This window comes from Pinus tabuliformis, chromosome 3_2, assembly GCF_031772625.1.
Source record: "Pinus tabuliformis cultivar Carrire ecotype Pingquan chromosome 3_2, CPIR1, whole genome shotgun sequence".
Lineage (NCBI taxonomy): Eukaryota > Viridiplantae > Streptophyta > Pinopsida > Pinales > Pinaceae > Pinus > Pinus tabuliformis.
In genome coordinates, this window is record NC_142302.1 from 561,720,414 (window position 1) to 561,737,065 (window position 16,652).

Sequence of the window (16,652 nt, forward strand, 5' to 3'; positions counted from 1 at the left end):
CGATATCCTCCACCAAGCCATCTCCGCTATCTATTCCCCGATCCGATGGCCAACCTTTCTCCCCCTTCCGAATCGTCCACTCATCATGCAGCCCCTGTCCTTTGACCATTCCGTGTGCCTGAACTCCAATCTCCTAGAGTAGCAACATCTCCAACCAACTCATCATGTTAACCTTAGACTAATCACACATGTTGATCCATCTCCAAGCCAGTAGCCATAACATCATCTCCACTATGGTCTAGTCACAAGGATGTTGATATCAATGCCAAATAACAAGACCATCATCGCTCATCCAACACCAAGTATTCAACACACATGCATATGACCAATAGCACCAAGATATTTTTTACATCAATTCCAAAAAATCTAGCTATAGGTGGCTCATTTTCTCATTCCCCTATGAGGTCAAAATGGTTTTATTTCTATGCACATTTCTTCGAGATTTCCACATTGGATAAGGCCCATCATAAGGCCTCTGCCACACAAAATTATCTCTTCTCTTCTGATTTCTATCCAAACACTAGGGGAATTATTATTATTCTCTCGATAGGCTCCAAAATTTTTGCTAAGTCCATGTTCCATCAATGTGCCCATGTTTTTCATTAGCCTTACTATTATCATACATGTTGGGAGCATGGACATACTAGGGTGTAGGATTCAGAAAAGAGTCTGACTGTATGGTTTCAAGAGCTCACTCCCAAACTAATATAGGTAGAAATTACTTAGGTATAATGAAATATTTCCATTCATAGACACATTTTATAAGATATAGAGGTTCTTATATATGTTTCCAATTAGGTGCTTCACACCAACCACACCTCTTGTTGGTACAACTAATATATGTACATGGTGGACATCTAGTGGAACATGAAGTTTATACTTTGAAATGTACTATTAGACTAACATGAAAGCTATGAGTATATTCTCATTTCTTCATATCACATTTTTGTAGTGGCTACAAAATTCCCTCAAAAAATTTGGCTCACATGCAAATTTCGGAGCCTACCTTGGATACTGTGATTAGTTGTCCTTGGTCACTTATTGGTAAGCTGATGATCTCAAGCTTCCCCTCCTTGATCTTAAGAGTTGTTCATGTTATCATCCCTATGCAACATGTGTCATATTTTGGAATAGGGATTGTGGTTTATAATGCAAAGGGAATGTTGTTTCACTTTAAGGGAAATCTTGCGTGTAGGAGTTGTCTTCATTACATAGAAACGTTTCACACTCACTTCATGCACTCTTGTCACAAAGGTTGTTACATCAAGCAAAGTATGTTTTATACATTCTGTATGGTCTATGTTCCATCACTAAGTGTTTGTGTGTGATCATAGTCGAGTCCGATCATTTTTTACATCTATTTCACTGATCTCACACTTAAGCAATTTCCCTAGAAACCTAGCATCATCCAGCTTCGCAAACTGTGAAATTTTCTTTTGCAACCCTCAAGATTCATCCCATTTCTTAATAGAACTATACAGTGCATAGATACCCTAGCCTTCCTTGGCATCCAAAACTACGTAGTGGTTTTCTCCTATGTCCTTCCCCTAGATGGAATCCAGTATCACTAGAAATTGTGTAGTGTTACCCCTCAGCTGCCCAGCCAACACTTCTCTCTAGAAATGCACAGAGAAGTTAGACAATCAACACTACTCTCCAAAAATTCTTAGAGAATTTCCACTACCTTGTATTCAAAAACTCTGTAGAGGTGTCCTCCCAGGGCCTCATCCAAACTACAATCACTATATACTGAAATTATGTAGATCTACCTCTCATTGACTACAAGAAAAGGTGACATGCTAAGATCATCCCCAAGGAATTGAGGAGAAGGAACAAGAGACTAAGTGATGGAAAAATATCAAGACCACATGGAATCTTCATCAGATGCATGATCTTATGGGGGGTAATTATGGTAAGTAAAGAACACCTTTCAAAGTACACCTCTTAGCTGATTTTGTAGGACTATTGGTCATTGTCATATCATCCTGTCTTCAGTAACATGCAAGTGTGAAAACACAAATATGTCATTTCATGTATTTCCTCTACATGTCTTGCTTCCCTTTCACTTGTTTTACCAACTGTCATCATCAACATGTTTATCGTTATGTCATGCTTGCGACCATATTTTGGTGATGTTGAAGGTTTATCCTTGTGTGTATGAGTTGTGTTTTCTATGTAAACATCTATCGCACTCACACATAGTGTTGTAAGCACTCTCGCATGAGTGTTGTCATGGTCATCTGAAGATCTTGTAGAATAATATAACACTTATTCACAGAGATTATCCTGATTATACACTATTTGCGGAATGCATGCATAATACATAACCTCCTCTACGTTGATCATCAATTTGTGGAATTAAAACAATCACATGCACACATTGAAACATCAATCACACATATCAACACAGTATGTAATGGGGAAAGCATACAACTGAAAACCCCGAACTATCTATATATTATAATGATAGAGAACATGTAACAATACATAGTACAATACTCCTCACAAGTACTCATTACTATCTCCACCTGCTACACACAAACTAGCTCAGATCTGAATCAAGTCACAGCTTCAAATCTCCTCCACTGTTTGCCTGCCTCTACTGCGCAATCCAAGCTAAGAATAGGAATAATCCAAGCTCGTTTTCCCTTGGCTTGTACTACGCAATCCTCATTGGAAATCTCAATCAATGATTGTACAAATCTCATGCACAACTATAGTCACAACTGATAGTAGTCTCACCCTTTCACCCACCTCTAACACTTGTCTCCACTGAACTGTCCATGCACTGAGTTAACTGATGTATTCTTTAGTTGATTTATGAGTTAATAAATAGTGAATTAATTAATAATTAATTCACATCACTCATCACTAGTGTATTTGGGAGTTAGACTAAATAGAACTAGTTCAACTAAGTCAAACTGAACACAACTCCATCAACTCCTCAATCAACTCCACCAAACTCAATCACTTTAGTTCTAACTGAAGTCCATCATGCAATAGCTCAACTAACCCATAAGAAAAGTGTATTTCCTTCTGGCAGTTGCATGTGCCACATCCGTAGCTCGAACTGGTGCTGCAAGAGGATAAGATAATGTTTATAGTCCAAATATTATTAAGATCTAATAATATTCGACTGTTCTATTTTTAGACTGGCAGTCTAAAAATAGACTTCGCCCATATGTCTAAAATAGACATAGTTTAAAAATAGACTTTGTGCCAAAAATAGCCTGCGGGCACACTTAGTGAAGGCGACTTCTTTTCACTAAGCTCCATCATCTTGTTGCATTTTCAACACTCCCTCTCAACAAGATATGGATTATCTGCAACCCCTATCCTGCCTCTGTGGTATTCGAATTTGCTCCTGGTGAGCGCCTTTGTCAAGATATCAGCATACTGATCCTACGTGGGAATGTATGAAAGTAACATGATTCTCCGCTGCACAAAATCTCTGATATGATGGTACCTGATGTCAATGTGCTTGGATCTATCATGAAATACTAGACTAGCTGAGAGTTTAATGTAACTCTAGTTATCACAATAAATCACAATAGGCTTCAAGTGTGACCCAAAAACCTGACCAAGATCTTCCTCATCCATATAGCCTCCCATGCAGCCAAACTTGCTGCCATATACTTGGCCTCTGCTGAACTGAGTGCCACGGATCTCTGCTTCCTGCTGTACCAAGAAACTGTTGTCGACCCGATACTGAAGATCCCTCCAGATGTGCTCTTTCTGTCCGTTGGGCTCCTCGCCCAATATGCATCCGTGAAGCCACATAGCTTCATCTCATCCTCCTGTTTATACCACAATCCATATCCCGATGTGCCTCTAAGATAACACAATACATGCTTGCCCGCCTTCCAGAAGAGCTTGGTTGGCTTAACCATAGCTTGTGAAAGCTGGTTAACAGCATAGCATATATCGGGTCGTGTATTGACCAGATACATAAGCGACCCCACCAACTATCGATAAATAGTGGCATCCACTACCTCCACTGAAGTAGCATCCTCCTTCCTCCAACCTCCCGGAAGAGGAGTATCAACAGGGTTGCAGCCATGCATGTTGAACTTCTCCAGTATCTCCCTGGCATACTTACCCTAAGAAACAAATAGTCCATCACTACGATGCCAAATTTCCAATCCCAAGAAATAATGAAGGAGGCCCAAGTCCTTCATCTCAAACTCTCTAGCAAGATCCTCCTTGCATGAAAGTATCAATAGCTCATCTCCTGTCAAAATCAAATCATCTACATAAAGTACAATGATCAGCAACTTACCCTCCACCACAATCTGGAATAGGTTAGGATCTACCTCACTCTTGGAGAATCCAAGTCTGGTGAAATAACTGTCTATCCATGTGTACCAAGCACGAGGTGCTTGTTTCAACCCATATAACACTCTCTTAAGCCTGCACACATGCGAATCGCTACTGAAGATCTCGAAAGCTTCGGGCTGCTCTATGTACACTTCCTCCTCAATGACTGCATTGAGGAATGCAGTCTTCACATCCATCTGATGGATGTGCCACCCCATCTGCACTGAGAGAGCAAGAATCGTCTGTATGGAAGAATACCTTGCGACAGGTGCAAAGGTCTCCTCATAATCGATCCCCTCTATCTGTGAGAAGCCTAGGGTAAAAAAGCTTGCTTTGTACTTCTCCACACTCCCGTCAGCTGCCTGGTTCACTTTGTAGATCCATCTCGAACCCACCACTGATTTCCCCTCCGATCTTGGGACAATCTCCCATGTACTGTTTCTGACAATTGAATCATACTCTTCCACCATGGCATCTACCCATGCGGGATCCTCCACAGCTTCCTCGAAAGAGGATGGCTCAGTCACGACACATTTGCTCACAAGAGCCATGTATCCAGTGTACCAATCAGGTGACTGCCTCTGTCTGCGCTGTGCTATAGGTGGTCCTACAACCTTCTCTGCATCTTGAGCCAGTCGCTCAGCTTCTGTAGTGCGCTTTCGCCCTCTAATGGTTGGCACTGCATGAGTGGTCTCTTCCACTCCATGAACTTCATCTTGTGGCTGATCCACGTCCTGAAGCTCATCCTTAGGAACTAATAGCTCCTCATCTGCATGCAAGTGTGGCTCCCTCTCAAGCAAAAACTTCATGGCTTTCTCCTCCTAAAATTTGATATCCCGTCACACAACAGTCTTGCGACTATCTGGCAAATACACACGATAGTTGTGGGCGTATCAGTGTACCCCACAAATATCCCAACCTCTATAGTCAGCTCCAGCTTCCTCCTGTCATCCTTTGTCACATTCATGTAAACAGGAGAACCAAAAATCCTCAAATGGGAAATATCAAGCCTCTTACCAGAATAAGCCTCCTCGGGTGTACTCATGCCAAGTATCTTGTGAGGACAACGGTTCTGCACATATACTATAGTATTGCATGCCTCCGCCCACAAGTGAAGGGGTAGACGTTGATCATGCAACATCACCCATGTAGCACCCACGATCGTTATGTTCTTCCACTCAGCAACCCCGTTCTGTTGTGGGTTATGGGGAGCTATGAGCTCTCTTCAAATCCCTTCTGCGTTGCAGAAGTCCTTGAACTCGCCAGAGATGAATTCACCACCATTGTCACTCCTAAGAGCCTTCACCTTCTTCCTAGATTCCTTCTCGACCAGTGCTTTGAACTCACAGAACTTTGAGTATGTCTCGCTCTTCTTCTGCATGAAGAAGATCCAGCACTTTTGAGAGAAATCATCAACAAAGATCACATAGTAGCTGTCGAAGCTACTGAGAAAGGTCCACACACGTCTGTGTGAATTCTCTCAAGGATCATCGTGGCGCAACTATCCTTCTCGTGAAAGGTGGCTTTCACAAATTTTCCCAAAGTACACCCCTTGCAGTGATCTGACTATGCAAGAGTGACTTTAGGAAGCCCAGTAGAAATCTGCTGCAGTATCTTCAAGGCTCCATGGTGAAGGTGGCCCAATCTCTGGTGCCACAGCTTGCCATCATCCCGGCTCACCAATCCTTCTACCTTGCATGCCATTGTTGCGCATCCATCTACATGCAATTGATAAAGGTTCTTGACTTGAACCCCTATCTTCCGTGTTTCTCCAGTTGTCTTACTGCGCAGGAAAGCCTTTCCCTCGCTGAAAACAACATCATATCCCATGTCTTCTAACATCACCACAGAGGTAAGATTCTTCTTCAATCCTGGAACATGCATCACTTCCTTCAATACGAAGGGTTTACCAGACTCCCTCTCAAAGGAAATGGTACCAATACCGGTCGCACTGTATCTACCATCATCGCCCATCTCGATGTGCACTCCAAGATCTTTCTCATCCAGATCAGAAAACAAATCTCGATCTCCTGTCATATGAAAAGATGCACCACTGTCCAAGAACCATACCGATCCCATCACACTTGATACCAAGCATGTGATCAGTGAAAAATCTAGCTCAAACTGCGAGGCTAAGGCCTCTCCTGCTGCAGATCCAGCAGCTTGCTTATTTTTCTTCTTCTATGGACAATTTGTGGCATAATGTTCGTGCTGGTGACAGTGAAAGCACTTCACCTTGGACATGTCCTGCTTCCTGCCTTTCGCACCGGAATGAGAAGCTTTCTTGTTCTTCCCCTTCTTTGCTTTGGCAACCAAAGCACAATTTTCTTCATCAGATGCCTTTGATGATGATCCGTCCCTAGTATTCCGCCTGATCTTCTCTTGCACAAGATCAGACCAAAGTCTCTCCCATCCTGGAAATTTCTCCCGACCATTGACAGAGTCTTGATAGGAATTCCAACTCTTCGGAAGACCAAGGAGAGCCAAGGTCACCAAGTCCTCATCATCGACAGTCACCCCCACACTTCCCATCTCATCCCGGCATTGGGTGAACTTCGTGAGATACTTGGGCATACTGTCTCCTTTCTCATGCTTAATGCTTCTGAGTTTATCCTTGAGTGCTAACTTCCTTTGGTCGCTCTTGCTTTGGAATAGATCTATCAATGCTTTCCACATCAAGTATGGAGAAGCCTTTCCATGCAGGCTGGATACAATGTGATCCTTCATGCCCTCCAACTGAATCCTTCGACACTTTGCTGTCTTCTTTTTCCAAGCCTCAACGTGAGCAGCATCAGTAGGCTTTGGGACCTCAGCCTCTATGAACTCCTTCAACATATTGTCATCTAACACCGCCTTCATCCTGTCTTTCCATGCAATATAATTCGGGCTACCTTCAAGGGCATACTCCAATCGCAATCCATTGAAAGACATTTCAACTTCGACACCAAGAAAACACTGCTACAAATTCGAATTCCACCAGCTCAAAAATCAACCACTTCTGATCTAAAATTCGTGAGAACAAAGTATTTCTCGTACAGAGATTGACTATATGGGCTTTTACCAGATATCTCAGCTTCCAAAAGAAGGATGAATCTAGAGCCTACCTAGCTCGATTACAGACTCTGCCTGAACAAATAAAATGTAATCACTTTCTGAATAATAGATCTGATGATCAACTTCGCTCTGATACCATGTAGAACTTTTTCTACAAATTATCTAGCTTTGATACCATGTAGAAATTTTGAATAATATAACACCTATTCACAGAGATTATCTTGATTATACACTATTTGCGGAATGCATGCATAATACATAACCTCCTGTACGTTGATCATCAATTTGCGGAATTAAAACAATCGCATGCACACATTGAAACATCAATCACACATATCAACACATTATGTAATGGGGAAGCATACAACTGAAAACCCCGAACTATCTGTATATTATAATGATAGAGAACATGTAACAATACATAGTACAATACTCCTCACAAGTACTCAGTACTATCTCCACTTGCTACACACAAACTAGCTCAGATCTGAATCAAGTCACAGCTTCAAATCTACTCCACTATTTGCCTACCTCTACTGCGCAATCCAAGTCGAGAATATGAATAATCCAAGCTCGTTTTCCCTTGGCTTGTACTGCGGAATCATCATTGGCAATCTCAATCAATGATTGTGCAAATCTCATGCACAACTATAGTCACAACTGATAGTAGTCTCACCTTTTCACCCACCTCTAACACTTGTCTCCACTGAACTGTCCATGCACTGAGTTAACTGATGTATTCTTTAGTTGATTTATGAGTTAATAATTAGTGAATTAATTAATAATTAATTCACATCACTCATCACTAGTGTATTTGGCAGTTAGACTAAATACAACTAGTTCAACTAAGTCAAACTGAACAAAACTACATCAACTCCTTAATGAACTCCACCAAACTCAATCACTTGAGTTCTATCTGAAGTCCATCATGCAATAGCTCAACTAACCCATAAGAAAAGTGTATTTCCTTCTGGCAGTTGCATGTGCCACATCCGTAGCTCGAACTGAAGTGCTGCAAGAGGATAAGATAATATTTATAGTCCAAATATTATTAAGAGCTAATAATATTCAACTGTTCTATTTTTAGACTGGCAGTCTAAAAATAGACTCCGCCCATATGTCTAAAAATAGAAGTCCATCTATTTTTACCAACATGACCAATCATCCACAAATAGCATCCTGCAACTCATAGACCATGATCCATATGTCTAAAAATAGACTTTGCGCCAAAAATAGCTTGTGGGCACACTTAGTGAAGGCGACTTCTTTTCACTCAGCTCCATCATCTTGTTGCATTTTCAACAGATCTATCTGAAGTGTCTCACTTGTCACTTTCACCATTAGACAGTCCCACAGTTAGTCACACTGAGCATATGTTGTCTTTTGGTTTGAGTTGTGTTGTCATCGAGTCATGTTTTTGTTTGCAAGGTCATGTATAAATGATTTCACTCACTCACACACAACCTTTCTTTCTAAAATATGCCAACCGAACCACCCTCCATCAGCCGGACCTCCACTGAGCTGCACTGTGCAGTCTCAACTCTTAGTGACCAAGTACTATTGCCTAGAACTGCGTAGGTCTTGAGGTTGCCCTCCGTGCAATTTGTACTACGCAAGCCTGGAATCAACCTGGTTGACGGTCACCCAAAACAATGCAGAAGTTTCCCAAGAAGCTGTCTTGGTCTGCGCTTTGTGCAAGCCTATCCATCAAGCCTCTCACTGGTCAACCAGAGAACTTGAGTTGGGCAGTGACCCAGGGCTGAACTCATCCCAAAAATTGTGAAAATTTGCTAGCCTACGTGTTTGAACTCCCTGAGGAAATTACAAAGATAAGAGGGATACACACCTGCTACCTGTCACTATAGTATCTCTAGGAATTGCGTAGTTCTTTCATTTAGTCCCCTTACCGGCCTTCTTGCCACTCCTCCTGAAAATTGTGTAGTTTTCTTGGATAGTCGACCTATTGCCCAACACCCATCTCAGCCTAGAAACTGCGCAAACATGTCCTTCTAGAAACTGCGCAAACATGTCCTTCATGACTACCTCCCAGATCTGTGTAGTTATTACTAGCAAGCTCCTGCAACCTGCTCCCATCCTCCTATGGAAATTTGTCTATTTTTCGCTGCTAGTGCCTCCTGTTGCCCACACTTCCTTCCTTGGAAAAATTGCACAGTTCTACCTCCCATCTGAGCCAGATCCTACAGATGTCTGTATTGTCCCAGACTTCTAAAATCAACCTCTCAGTGACCTCTACGGAGTTTTTCATGACAGTGCTCTGGGGCCTTGCGTCCTGGCCTGAAATGTACTCTGTACATTTTCATAGCCTTGTCCTCTCTCCCGGTCACCTGCACCCAGAAATGAAAGATGACGCATCATGGCAAACTAAGGGATTTCTCTATTTGAGGTCGTCTCATCATGAGTGATTGCTGAAACAAGTACATGGATGAGACATGGCGCGATGAAGAATGGGATGAATAAGGGGCACATTCTAGAAGACTCCCTCGCGGTTGGTTGAACACATGAAGCATACCAGGTAGCAAGTGAAGGACACACATGCGCATGCATGAACCATCAAGAGAACACCAAGACTAGTGAAAACTCCATGCACTTCTCCATGCGAGGCGAAGCTATGGTATGCCATGAGCTAACTCATCACTCAGTAGCAAAACAACTCAACATGAATGACACAACCAACATGTGCATACCAACAACATCATGTCAAGTAATGTCATGAGTCACCTTGTCCACATCACTAAGTTGGCTCATAAATATGTAATAAATGTAATGTAATTTGGAAGTCCAAGAGACCCACGAATGAAGTCAAAGAGCCATGTAAGTCAAAGAGTCATGTAATTTGAACAACCATGAGGGAAGTCAAATAGTCACAAGGGTCAGTTTCACCCTTGGCTATATATACCCCTCATTTGTACATGCAAAAGACTTTTCATCTTTTCTCCTCGCACATAGCATTGAGAGTCTGTAATATTTTCTTTGAGGAGCGAGTAGTGGCTCCAACGCCCCACAATCAAGGTTAGTGATCTATGGTGTATGGATGTGACTTGAAACTTTTTCTTAATTTAGAATCCTATTAATAGGCCAACACATTTTCACACATGTATTGTATTCATTTGTAAGACTATTCTTTGGGCCCTTGTAATGCATGTTGCTTTAACTTGTACTAAGATAAGTTAACTATTTCGGTTATTTTAGTGCATATGCTATTGGAAATGTGTTGTATCAATTGTTATCCTCGTCTCACTCATGTGGACTGCTCTGTCAGACACTCAACAAATTCATTCTTGTAAACTTTTTATAACGAACGTTTCACTCGTGTGGACTACTTCGCTAGGTGTTGTACGTGTTATCTATTCACCTTTGTTTTTGTGACTTCTGTAGCCGTGTGGACTACATTGCAAAAAATTGTGTAGATCCTGCTATGTTGTGTGTCTCTAAAATATTTTAGACTATTCCCTTTCGACTTGAGACTCACTCTCATCCTCTCCCTTTGTAGCTAAAGAAATTTGACACAAGTGACACTAAGCACTCACCAGGCACATGAACCTCACTGTTTGAAGACTATGTATACCACTCTCATGTGCTGACAAGCAAGAGCTAAGGCATATCTTTAAGATAATGGCAACTGGGACATCATACCAGATGGGACTCCTACACCAAACGGTGTGAGGTCTAGTTGGGACTTCATATCGGGGAGATGCACTGAATGTTGACGGGTCAAGCACTATCAACACACATGTAACATCAAATAACAAAACCAAATTGCCCACTACGGAACATTGAAAAGCATATATGAATTCCTCCAAACTCTATCTTCTCTCTTGGAGAAAAAAAGTAACATATATCTATAGAAGCCACTAATTTATATAATTCCTCTTAGCTTGTCTTTTAATGTTATGGTTTTAGTATTTATGATTCAATTTTCAATTGAGTCTCTTCAAGCCCTTTAAGGCCTACCTATTAGCTTATCTATTTTGAAACTTGCCACTTTGGGAAATATTTTTTTGTTTGCCTCTTTGAAATGATTGAATTTATAGATTTGGTTAAGTTTTCCAAGTGATCAATCACTCTAAATTTCTTTTATTTAGCCTGTACTAATATATTTTAAGGAAATATAGATCATTTACATGGAAAAAAAACACATGACCATCCAAATAATCAACCCAACCATATAAAACCCCCTTTCCTCCACTAAAGCATGAATTGGACTTGCCTACTGTCATCCACTAAATACGTTTGAAAAAATAAATAAGGGACCAACAATGAGGGAATAATTAAACATGAATGATGAACAACAATGGTGGGATCAATGAATTTATTTAAAATGAAAACCGAAAGAAAACACCCAACATTATCCTTTATCTATCTCTTTACCTTTATTTCTCTCTTTATTTCTTTCTTAGTATTTTCAATGCAATGGGAAATGATGAAACATATAACTAGACTTGGTCTACATAATTATAATTGTACTTGAATTATCTTGTATTTCATGAAAATGCAAAAGAAGAAAAATAACTTATTATTATTATTGTTATTTTTTCATTAGTGAAGCATTTTCTTCATGCTTCTAGGGTTTATTGAATCAAAATAATATTTTTCATGTCTCAATCTATTGTACTTGAGACAAGTCCCTTTTTGACTTTTGAAAGGAAATAAAAAAATAATCTTATTTGAGTAAAAAGAATCAATTTTGTCTCCACAACACCAACTCATTCCTGCTTATAAAAGTCAACCATAGGAGGGAAAATTCGACCTCCTGTATGTGTATTTATAGAGAGTAGTTTAACCTCATTTAGACACACATTGGCAACTTCGATTTCTGTGAAAGGAAGAGTAGGAAGACAAGTGAAATCAAAGAACAAGGAGAAAAAAAAAAGGAGAGAGACCAGTTCTAGAAGAAAGAAAAAACAAATTTTTTTCTATCATTGTTCAAATGTGTGAAGCACTGGGGAAACTGTATGAATTACAACACCAATTTGTTTTTTTCCTGCGGTGTCGGGGTAACTCTATGAAGGTGCTGGGGAAACTATGTGAAGTTGCAGGTCTGAAATTCTAATATGAATAACATTGACCTTTGTTAACTTGATTGGACTAGACTTGGTTGTGGAAGGCTTGAAGGAGGGCTAACTTGGGTCTTGTGTAATGTATTTTTCTTTGTCTTTGGGCCCTATACTTCTCATTTTGATCTTATTCTATAAGAAGAGAATTTGTTTGGGTTTCACCCTTGTGGGGTTTTTCCCTGTATTGGAGCCTATATCTTGTGTTCATTTCCTTTTCTGATCTTTGTGGTTTATGTTTTCATAATTGTTTTATGAAGGGAAAATAATACAAGTATTAAGAAGCCAACATATATTGAAGTGAAACTATCAAGAGAAGGAAACCCTAATTTTTTTTCCCTAGTGATTTCTCAACATGGTATCAGAGGAGAAGGCAACTTGAAGATCATTCTTGTTGGCATAAGGGAAATATTTTTCTTCAAAAATTATTTAATCTACTTTGGAGGATGTCATTTGAAAATGGCATAAAGCAGAATAATCATAGACCATCATTCACCTTGAAGAAAAACTACTACATCAACTATCCACCTCCCTCTTTATTATTAAGGTCTCTTGGTTACTCATCACCATCTTGATGAAGATTATCATCCTACCAATCTCTCTCTTTTGAAAGCTCCTTTATGATCATTCATACGGGAGAAGAAGTCATCACTTAAGAATCATCAAGATTATTGGAACATCATCCACACTCTGAAAAGTATCATTATTCATCATTGAAGCAACTAGAAGATACTATTTTGACAACCATCGTAGAAGTCATCACCCAAGGATATCTTTGAAGACTCTTGGAATCATGGGAGCATCAAGAATTTTGAAGGCACCATATTCATTCAACCATATGACTCTTTTTACAAGTAAGTACTATTTTACTCTCCATGCCTCAATCTTACAATAAAATGGCATCATTTTGTAAGGAAGTCAACAAACTCTATGGATCATGAAATTTCCCAGCATGGAAGAAGAGAATTCATTTAGTTCTCATTGAAAATGAATTCATGGACCATGTTCTAGTAAATGTTACATAACTAGATAAGGACAATACTCAAGAATTGGCCAAGTATGATAAAGGAGAAGTTAGGGCTCAAAGAATTCTCATTGAGTACATCAAATATAGTCTTACCCCAATTTTTGTATATTTGGCCACATATAAAGGAATTTATGAAAAATTAGTAAAACCATATGTTGTTAGTACTACATGTCACAAAAATTCTTTGAGGAATCAACATTGCAAAAGAAGGGTATCAAAAGATGAATACTTTGTGTCATATTTTATAAAAATATCACAATCAAAAATCAACTACGAGGGCTTGGAGAAGTCATATATTATTTTGAACTACCTACTTGTGTACGCAATGCTCTACCTTTAGATTGGAGTAGTTTTGTGACTAACATCTATTCAAGAAATCATACTCCAAACATCAGTGATTGATGGGGTTTATGTATTTTAGAAGAAATGAAAAAACAAGGATTATATTGAACCTAATAAGGAAAAGTCTCAAGCTTTTGTTACTAGATCAATGAAGAAGTTAGGAGAATTTGGAATATTTGAACCTCGTCAAAAATACAACATCAACAATAACAATCAATCATGGGGAGGTTGAGACATGTCTAAAATATAATTCTTTGGATGCAATGAATATGGAAACTTTAAAAGGGATTGTCCAAAATATCCTCAAAATAGGTGGAACAATAAGAGGAACAAAAGAAGTGGAGCTCACATTGCTAAAGAAAATGAAGAATATAAAAGGAAATTGAAGACTGAATATCATAAGGATATCTATTATTTAGGAATTTTACCATTACTAGATCTACAAGAAGTTTATTTTGTAATTTATTAGAATATGTCAATTAGAGTAGTCTATGCAGTTACATCTATAGAAGAGTCTTGGATTTTGGAAATTATGACATTGTGGATAGAAGCATATAGTGTTGAAAGAATTTTAGTCTACATTATCAGTTGCATCTTATCAAAAAGGTTTGTGGTAGTAATCTAAACATCTAGAAATGCAAGGATAGAAGGATTTGGACCATCTAGAACTTCACTAATCATGAGGAAACTATGTGGTATCATGTTGATATAGAAGCAATTATTTAGTAGAAAATGATCACAAGGATCCCCTATAGTATCAAAACAATCATTATAGAAGTTTGCTTAATGTATGGAAGAATCATATTAACATATTCAAAGTATATTCCACTAGAATATTATGAAAGAAAAATTGAAATCAATATAAAAGTTTGAAATGGAGATATTCGAGTTGCAACATGAAGGTATAATTGGAGCATATCCCATCCTAGGGAAGGAATCTCATCTTAGACATCATCTTCAAAGAATAGTTGAAGAGTAGTTCCTTCAAGGAAGTTATCTAGATGGAAATATGAAAGGAAGAGGTAGGAATATCTTTAGAAAAGAAGTTATTCATTAGAAAATAAATTCATAACTTTAGAGAATATTGGATGAACAGTTGGATGCAAAAAAATACTTGAGCATGATATGTTCTGATTAGCTTGGAAAATTAAGACTCTTCCATATGGCTATTCGATATATAGTAGCATAAAAATGGGCATACTACATGGTGATATCGATCAATATCTGATATGGTTTCTTGAAGAATGTATGGAATATATTAATGACAACTGAAGAGGGGGCTAGAAAAAAACATTGGCTTGAGGGAACCAACAATTTTATGTTTGAAGTAGCTTCACTTGCTTTGGGATTTCTGATAGTGAGAAAAGATGTTTGGGATATGGTATGGATTCCAAGAAGAATATATGGAAGAAATGTGTAAATTATTGTTGATGGTGTTGGAAATCTATCAACCAAGGGGGTCTCCTCAATGTGAAGTCCCAAATAGGCTTCACACCATTTGGAATAGGATCCACATATGGGATATCTACCTAATTTCCATATACTCTTGAAGATTTTCCTTGGCTCTAACTGCCAACAAGAAAGAGGAATGGAAATGTTCATTTGAAATGCAAGTGTCCCTGGTCATAGTTTTGTTGTAAGTGTGTTAAGGATCTTCTAATGCTTAGCGCGAGAAAGAAGTGACCTTGTGAGAGAGAGGTAATAGTACCACCCTAGTAGATACACACACAACCAATTAGGATTCAGATAACATCCAGTGGAATAGTCCACAAAAGATGCGAGGATCTTTGCAATCAATTGAAAATAAAAAATTGTCTAGTATCCCATGGAATAGTCCACAAGGATGGCAAAACAATAACAACCATTACAACACATTCTCAATATAACAAGTACTAAAATAATCGAAATAGTTCAACTAATTTGGCACAAATGAAAGAAAACATGAACTACAAATTCCTACAGAATAGTGTACAAATATTCATAATCCATGCATGAAGAACGTCAGCCATGAGGCTTTTGTTATTAAGTAAAAGTTTCAGGAAACACGTATATAATGAACACCACTAGCTCCAATAGTGGATTGTTGGAGCCACTCCTTGCTCCTCAAAAGAACTAGCTTTTTTCTTTAATGCCTTGCGAGAGGGGCCAAGGTGAAAATGCTCTTTTCTCATACAATGAGGGTGTATATATAACCAATGGAGAAGTGATGCTTCACCTTCCTTGTGACACTTTGACTACCATCATGACTATTGACTTCCCATGAATTTTTGACTTTACATGACTCTTCATATTTTGTACATGTCCTTTGAATTCCACTATATAATATATTTCTCCAATGTTGACATGGACAGTAATGACATCAACTAAATTATGACATGGTAATGTCAGGCCATTCTTTGTTGGTTCTTTATTTGTTTCTTCTTGAAAATATGGTGCATGTTCTTCTTCTTCTTCCTCCTTATGACTTGAAGATAAGGAGTCTTCCATGCTGTAAAGATCTTTTTTCTTCTAATATAGTCTATTGTTCCTTTGTCTTCTTGGTTGATGATAATCTTATCTCCCCAACTCCTTAGATGTCTTCTAGCATGTTGTCCTACTCCATCTCCTTCTTTATCATCTTTCCATAACATGATAGAGTTCTTGATCTGCAATTCACTCATGACAAGATGACATTATTCTGATAAAACCTTAGCCTGAGACGGTGCATATTGATCCACTCACTAAGCCGAAACAGGGTGGTAGAATGGGAAAGAGGTTCACTGACTGTCAAACTATGCAACTTAGGAAGTCAAGGGTGAAGCTTGAGCCTTGAGACTGTGTAATGTGTAGTTCAGGCTAGA